Here is an 8,002-nt window from a genome sequence, read left to right on the forward strand (position 1 = left end):
GGAGGGAGAACCTGAACACTTGCAACCTGTGGCTTATATAAGCCCTAAACTTTTGCCAAGGGAGTGTAGGTACTCTACTGTTGAGAAAGAATGTTTTGCCATAAAGCCAAAGCCAGAGCAATGAACTCTTAAATATTATTTGCTGGGGTGTAGGTTTGTTTCAGAGACCGATCACAGAGCACTTCCCTGGTTGGGGTGCATGAAAGACTCAAATGCTAGGATCACAAGGTAGTTCTTAGCCATACAGCCATTTGACTTTGAAGGGTTGTATAGGGCTGGGAAAAAGAACTGTACAACAGACTTGCTGTCATGGATGCTACAGGGGGGATCTGCAGAAGGGGAGGGAAATGTCACATACTGAGCTGTGACAGGCATGCTGATAGAAAAGATTCAGCAAGATGGTGGCAAAAATATTATCAAAATACTGACTCTTGTTGCTGCTGCTGCCTGTTCACATACATTTCACTTTGTACTACTTCACTGTCTGTTTTGGTCCATTATTTCACTTAACATTTTCTGTCTGAACCAGGTTTGGGTTCAGAGGGAAGGCCTAGGGGTATCCATGTTTGTCATTAATTATTTAGATTTGTTGTTTTATTAAGGAAGAATGACAAGTATATGCAGTTAGTTGTTAAAAGTGAACATATTTATTACATTTTTCAGGGACCATTTCTGTCATCTCTTTACCTACCAGGAGGAGGGAACCACTCGGTGTATTTCTAGGTGGGCGTCCTTGGGCACAACCAACTTGACAGGGGTGTCTTACTGTGTAATGGGGTGAATGTTTTTATATATTGTAAACGGGGATATTTATAAGAAACAAAAGTTTTGTATGCTTTTGTAATTATTTTTTGGGTGTTGTTATTTTGGGGAATATGTATATTGGAATTAGTTGTTGCCAAGTAGCTGCCCAGATCAAATTCAAGACCCTGGTTATTGCCTACAAATCCATCAATAGAACTGCTCCTAGCTATTTACAAGACTTGATCAACCGCTACACTCCAACCAGTCCCATTCGCTCATCTACTTCTGCTCGCTTGGTGGTCCCACGCACAGAAAGTAAGGCCGGAGGTTCTCGGTTCTGGCTCCGCTGTGGTGGAATGACCTTTGTGGAAGGAATAAAGACTCAGCGCTTCAAGACACTCAGATTTCAGAAAACTTCGGTCACAACGGATCAGCCAGGCAAGCAGATGTTTATACACATTCTAGGGCGGAGCTCCGCAAGCATAGGCAGAACACATGTTCTTGTTCCAACATTCCAGGTGTGTCACTGTACCCCTCACTCTCTCATCCTCTCGTAAACAGACCTTCAGCCCTCGCCAGTTTATCTCCTTTCTTACAGGAAACAGTCACACACAGCCGCTGGGCTTTGCGTAAGCCACATTTCTCTGATATCTCACAGGAACAGGCTGACACAAAACTATAGCCTGGAATGTGGTGCTTTTCTTGCATAGGCTGTTCAGCAGTTAAACATTCTTAAACATTCTATTACAGAAGCATGTGGGTATAGCACAGCTTTCAAAATCAAATTTTCACACCACACCTTCCTCTCTCACTCAGAACTGCTGAAACTGTCTACATTTAAGAAGGGTCTGAAAACTCACTTTGCCCATGATCTCTCAAGCTCATGTACGGTGTAAATGTTCATGCGCCGTAACTTTATGATCATCCCCAGATCAGCCTTTACACAGCCGCTACTCCTGTATTGTATGTAAATGTTTGTGTACCTAAAAAAGAATTGTAGGAAGGTTATCAGGATTCATCTATTCCGCGTTTTATGCACCTACTCGAGCGATGAACATCAGTGCATCAGGTGGAAAGAAACAAACTAGGTTTTCTTAAAAATCACATGTCTGCAGCTACATCTCTTTCTTCTAATATAATGCACAAATTGTATTTTCGCTGAGATGTATGTCACTTTGGAGAAGAGCATCTGCTGAATGAATAAATGTAATGTAAATGTAATAAATTTCAAAGTGTTTTAGAGGAGATAATGAACAGGTTTATTTGTATGCTGATGATTACTTATTGTGTATACAAATCCCTCTATATGCCTTACGTTTCATCAACTTTGGAAAATTCTGGTAGTGTGTCTGGGTGTAATCTAAATTTAAAGACAAATACAGCTGCTGCACATCAGTTCCGTTACAACACGCCTTGATCTCTTCACATTTCTCTTTCAAACAGCCAACTTTCTGTACTTTCAGTTTTATTATTGGGTCATGAATATGTCCAGTATCTGCTACCGGAGCCTGTACCATTTACAACAAACTTGACAAGCTTTGGTGAAAATTGAAGCCAGGTCCTACAAATCCAATGTCTCTGCTGGCCCTGGCTTGTGCCCCCCTGCTTCTTTTTATATCTATAGCCCATCATAGCTCCAACTCTGTCGTACCTGACACGCTCAAAATTTCAGCTCAGTTCAAGAGGCAGACATCTTGGCTTCCATTTATGTTCAACGTATTTGCCCATTGTGCCGAACCAAGCTTTTCTTTCATTTATTTAGGTGATACTTTTCTCCAGTTTGCAGAGTTAAGCTACTTATCCCTTTGTAGCAGCTGAGAAATTTTCAGTGGGGAAATTTAGGGTATGTACCTGTCATGGCAAACAGAGAGGGCGGAGGAGGCTGGACCCAAGTGCAGGACCATTTATTTAGAGCCAAAAGACTAGACATGTTCTCGTGGTCAGGGACGGGCAAACGGTTGTTCGATTAGCGAGCAGAACAGAGGCGAGGATCCAATGTCGTGGTTGGGGAACAAGGCAGGTGGTCGTTTATCAAAAAGACGTGGTGCAGGACCGGGGAACGATGAGGGATGGGACTTGGGGACCACAAAGCAAGGTGAGTTGGAGACCACAGAGGGGACAGTTGTCTTGAGTGAGATTCTGCAACTGGGAAGAGGCTGAGAGGTGCTTTCTATAGCAGAGCGCTCCGATTACAGCCAGGTGCTTAATCGGAGCCAAGTGCTGCTGGTTGAGGTGCGGGCATGATCGTGACAGTACCTTGCTCAAGAGTAAAATGGAAGAAGGTAAGATTTGAATCTGCAACCTTTGGACCAGAAGGAAACAGCTCTAAGCACTACACTTTCAGCTTCCCCCTTTGCTCTCTCATTAGATGATTCCTGTGACTGCTGTTCGGGGAGGACAGGAACAGGACGAGGAACCGGAACAGGTACGGGAACAAGGACGAGGACGAGAGGAGGAAAACAAGGATGCAGGAGAAATCACAGGAGAGGGTGAGCAGATGGCTCGATGAGGTTCCGCGATCTAGGTCAGTCCGGTATCATCCTTTTATGCTCCGTCTCCCTGACCACCCCCAAGTGCAGCAAGTTGCAACAACGGTCGTGGGCGTGACAATGAGAGGGCTATGCTGGCAGTTACACTTTCAGAGAATTTTATAGGTCTCTTCACACTGCAATGGGGAAAGGCTCAGCCAATTAAAATACAGTCATTTTTGAAAAAACTCCCTGCCAAATCACTGAAATGAGGGCCATTCTGTTGTAAATACATAATTTATTCCTAAGGAGATCTGGGACACTAGCCATTAAATACCATTGGGGAAAAGCATCAGGGCCTGATAGCTTAGCTTTCCTGGAAATTTACATGGTTTTTTTATTATGTTGCTTCTCCAAAGTGACTTACAATGTTAGTGTACTTGCAATTATAGCCCACCCACTCAATTCTGGTGTTTTTTTTTAGCACTAGCATGGGAGGTGAATCGGTGGTGTCTACAACACAACTTTGGGATGCGTGTACTGTTGCTTCCCCAACTGCAAGGTATGACTCTGGTGAGGAGAGGCCCAGTTTAGCGTCGTGCAGCTACTGTATGTATTGTGAGTACAAACCTCCATGCATCCCACTTAGCAGAACCATCACCATACACAGACTGTCACAACATATCCAGGTGAAATAACATAAACCCAACGAACATTTAATATATAAAACTACTAGTCCACACATATATTATAACAGTATTCGCAACGACAGAGAGAAAACGAACACCTCACCTGTACCCGAGTTTTCTTTTTTATATGACTCAGTCTCTGTGGTACCGCCGGCGTCTTGTTAGCGCGCTTAGACTAAGTTAGAGCTCGTCCTTCCACCACAGAGGGCAGTTAGTACTCCGCCGTTACTCACGGTTTTCGTACGATGCAAGAATAAACCGACAGCGACCTGTCCTCACACATCCATTCTCTCCCGCGCGTGTGGAGCGATGGCGAGTCCTGGCAACACTCCCTCCGCGGTCCAGTCGCGCTGCCAAAACCCTGGCACTTCCACTCTGCCCCCACAGGTCACAACTCTTGAAAAAACTCGGTGCCAACGCGGTGTCTCACACACACATGACCGATGACGTGATAGACATGTGCTCCGTTTCCCCCCTCTTTCCCTTAAACTAATCAAAACCAACTGACCGCACGCCCGCTGGCTGTTGTGCTCGCATAGTTTATCGAAACACCCGAGCGAGAACGAACCCAAACCGGCTCGTTCTCCTAGCCCGGTCTCAAAAAAAACTCCCTTTCTCCCCACACGGTGTTCCAACACTCTCCTTCCTTCCTACTCCGTCTTCTTCCACTTCTCTCCCGGAATATCGCACTCCGCAATTTCCCCACCAGCACCGATTGGGCAGTCGCTAAATGACATTTTTCCTACCAATACACACCAAGAGCGGGGGTGCGGTGGCGCAGTGGGTTGGACCGGGTTCTGCTCTTCGGTGGGTCTGGGGTTCGAGTCCCGCTTGGGGTGCCTTGCGACGGACTGGCGTCCCGTCCTGGGTGTGTCTCCCCTCCCACTCCTGCGTTGCCGGATTAGGCTCCGCGACCCCGTATGGGACAAGCGTGTGTGTGTAAACACCAAAAAAAAGGTACAATATAGGAATAAAAAAAAACATCAAGTTACATAACCCTCTCCATATTTATATAACTATTTTACACGCCAAATACACAACTACACATGGGAACAGGTTGCGTAGGGGCTACACAATTATTTAGAGTGATGAGTAATGCTACTGGAGCAATTCAGGATAAGTACCTTGCCCAGGGATACTACAGCCAGAGGTGGAGATTGAATCTTCAACCTTTGGGTCTCTGCAGTGGCACAGTGGGTTTGGGTGTGTTCTGCTTTCTGGCAGGTCTGGGGTTCGAATTCCACTTGGGGTGCCTTGTGATGGACTGGTGTCCCATCCTGGGTGTGTCCCCTCCCCCTCCAGCCTTGCACCCTATGCGGCTGGGTTAGGCTCTTTCTCATCACGACCCCACTTGGAACAAGCGGCTTCAGACGGTGTGCGTGTCAAAATCTGTAAGGAGACAAACTTTTTTCATGGCACATTACGTAATGGTTTGAATGTTAGAAACTTTATTGATGGGAAGCAAGAACCTCTTTTCCTCACCTCTCTCATTGCAGAAAAAGATGTTTGACCAGGTACAATTGGATTTCTTATTTGCCTTTTTGGAAAGAATTAAGATTGTGTAAATAATTTTATCACCCTAATTAAGCTTTTTATTCAAACCCTTAGGCATAATAGTAATAGTTAATACAAAAAGCTTTCTGTTAGAGATCCTCTCTGTTAGAGAGATTGGTAGCAAGGCTGTCCCCTTTCCCATTTACCTATTCACACTGCTGATTGAACCTTTGGCAGAAGCTACGGTATTGAGAGCAATGACAAAATCCAGTAGAACTGATCTTTTTCCAGACAATTCTTGGTTCTTTTCAGAGACTCAGTGATGAGGTGCAGGGATGCTTAAAAATAGTTATTGATCTTAACTGCAGAATTTTGCATTTGATCACAGCACTGTAGCTCTGTTGCAGTTATAGTAGGTAAGTACTAGTGTTCTCAAAATCTCAGCCACTCTAATGCAGCTTGTTCTGCATATTCCCCATTTTCCCCAAACAAATCTGTTGACCATATCACTCTTTTTAACCTGCACTGTAATTTCCTTTTTGCATTTAAGAGCAAGGAGATCGAGGGAGGTTACTTGCTGATATCTCTCACCAGTCACCATTTCTGTAAACAACACAAATAGAAGCTTGTGCTTCACAACCCCTAAGTCCGTCTTCATTCCTGATCCTTGAAAGAAGCTTCCGCTTCACAGTGATTTAAATAAGCACTGACTGCTACGCTCCTCCACATCTGCCCTCTTGATGGTCCCGCGCATGAAAGGTAAAACATGGAGGTTCTCGGTTCTGGTGCCGTTGTGGTGGAATGACCTCCCTGTCTCTTTCAGAACTGCTGAATATCTGTCCGCATTTGAAAAGGGTCTTAAAACTCACCTCTTCCGGACTCACTTCGCCCATGATCTAAGTTCATGTCATGTGTAAATGTTCATGCACTGTAACTTTGAGGTCATGCCTGTTAAACAATGGATGAACCTTTATGTACCTACTCCTGTAATGTAACGTAAATGTTTATGCTGTGTACAGGTGGTCCCCGATTTACGATGAGGTTACGTTTTGGATAATTATTATTATAATCCATAATTTTGGAATTGGGGTTGTATATAAAAAAATATTACTAGGATGCTGACTAGGAATCGTCGATATTCAGATAAAGTTTTATGCAGCTACTCGTGTGATGTACACTGGTTCACGTGGTGGAAAGAAACTAACTGTACTTAAGAATCACACATGTGAATCTAAGTGTCTCTCTGCTAATGTAATGTACACATTGTATTTTATATGACATGCATCTCGCTTTAGAGAAAAGTGTCTGCTAAATGAATAAATGTAAACGGATAGTTTAAGTAACCGAGTTAATCATTACATGTTTATAGCTTTTCTAAGGACTGAAAAGATCCCGTGTTGATCAATGTATTGTGGCATGCAGCACCGTAGGTTTGGATGGGGCAAAGAAGGATGCAGAGGCAGCATTCATTTCGAACGATTTTTTCGAACACCGACACACAGGGAAATGATGCTCTCGGTCCGAAGACCCAATTTCCTCCAGGACCTGCACCTCAAGCTAGCCTTCCCAGCCTGCTTAGCGCCCCCAGGCTCTCTCTCAACACACTGGCAAACACAGTCACCCCATCATTTCCCCAGAAGTGCCCTCAGGGGCTGCAAACTTACGTTCCACATTTTTCCCCACAATGCAACTATTTACACTTACCGTGTTTAGGCGGGAAATTGACGCGGGCCGTTACAGTATGAATGAATGAATTGTTCCAGTAAAAATTAAAGAGCTGTTTAAATGGTTGGCAGGGGGTGCGGTGGCACAGTGGCGCAGTGGGTTTAGATGGCTCCTGTTCTCTGGAAGGTTTGGGGTTCAAGTCCCACTTAGAGTGCCTTGTGATGGACTGGTGTCCCGTCCTGGGTGTTCCCCAGCCCTGTGCCCTGTGCCTTGTGCTGCTGGGTTAGGCCCTGGTTCACTGCCACCCCACTTGATGGGGGGTGTGGTGGGGTAGCAGGCTTGGCCAGGGCCTGAATACACTCCAGAGGGTTTCGGGTTTGAGTCCTGCATGGGGTGCCCTGCCCTGGGTGTGTCCTCTCATCCTCCAGCCCTATGCCCTGTGCTGCCGGGTTAGGCTCCGGCTTGCTGTGACCCTGCTTGGGACAAACAACTTCAGCCTGTGTGTGTGTTTAAATGGTGAAATAATTGTAAGTTAACACTATGTTCTTTAGCAGAGGATTTATTTGAGCAATTTCAATTGTGAGAGAGCAATTCTGAAACACAACAAAGACATATTCCTGCAGATTTCCATCTTCATTCATAGCATAGTTTGGCATATCTCACACATTACAGGAATGTAGTAATATTGGTTTTGCATCTAAGCAGCCTAAGTAGCAGTTATAGCATCCCCTTCTGACATCAGTTCCCATAATCAACATAGTCTTGCACCAGAACAGGAATTTGTCTTCCACACTGAATTGTTTCAGGAAAAAAAAATTACTCAGCTGTATAAATGGTTAAATAATTGTATATAGCTACTCACCATTATTACAAGGTACTTTCAATGAATCACATTAGACTACTCATAATGGAGTGCAGTACCATGTATATTTTTGACATTTG

This window comes from Scleropages formosus, chromosome 9 (genome assembly GCF_900964775.1).
Source record: "Scleropages formosus chromosome 9, fSclFor1.1, whole genome shotgun sequence".
NCBI classification, from domain to species: domain Eukaryota; kingdom Metazoa; phylum Chordata; class Actinopteri; order Osteoglossiformes; family Osteoglossidae; genus Scleropages; species Scleropages formosus.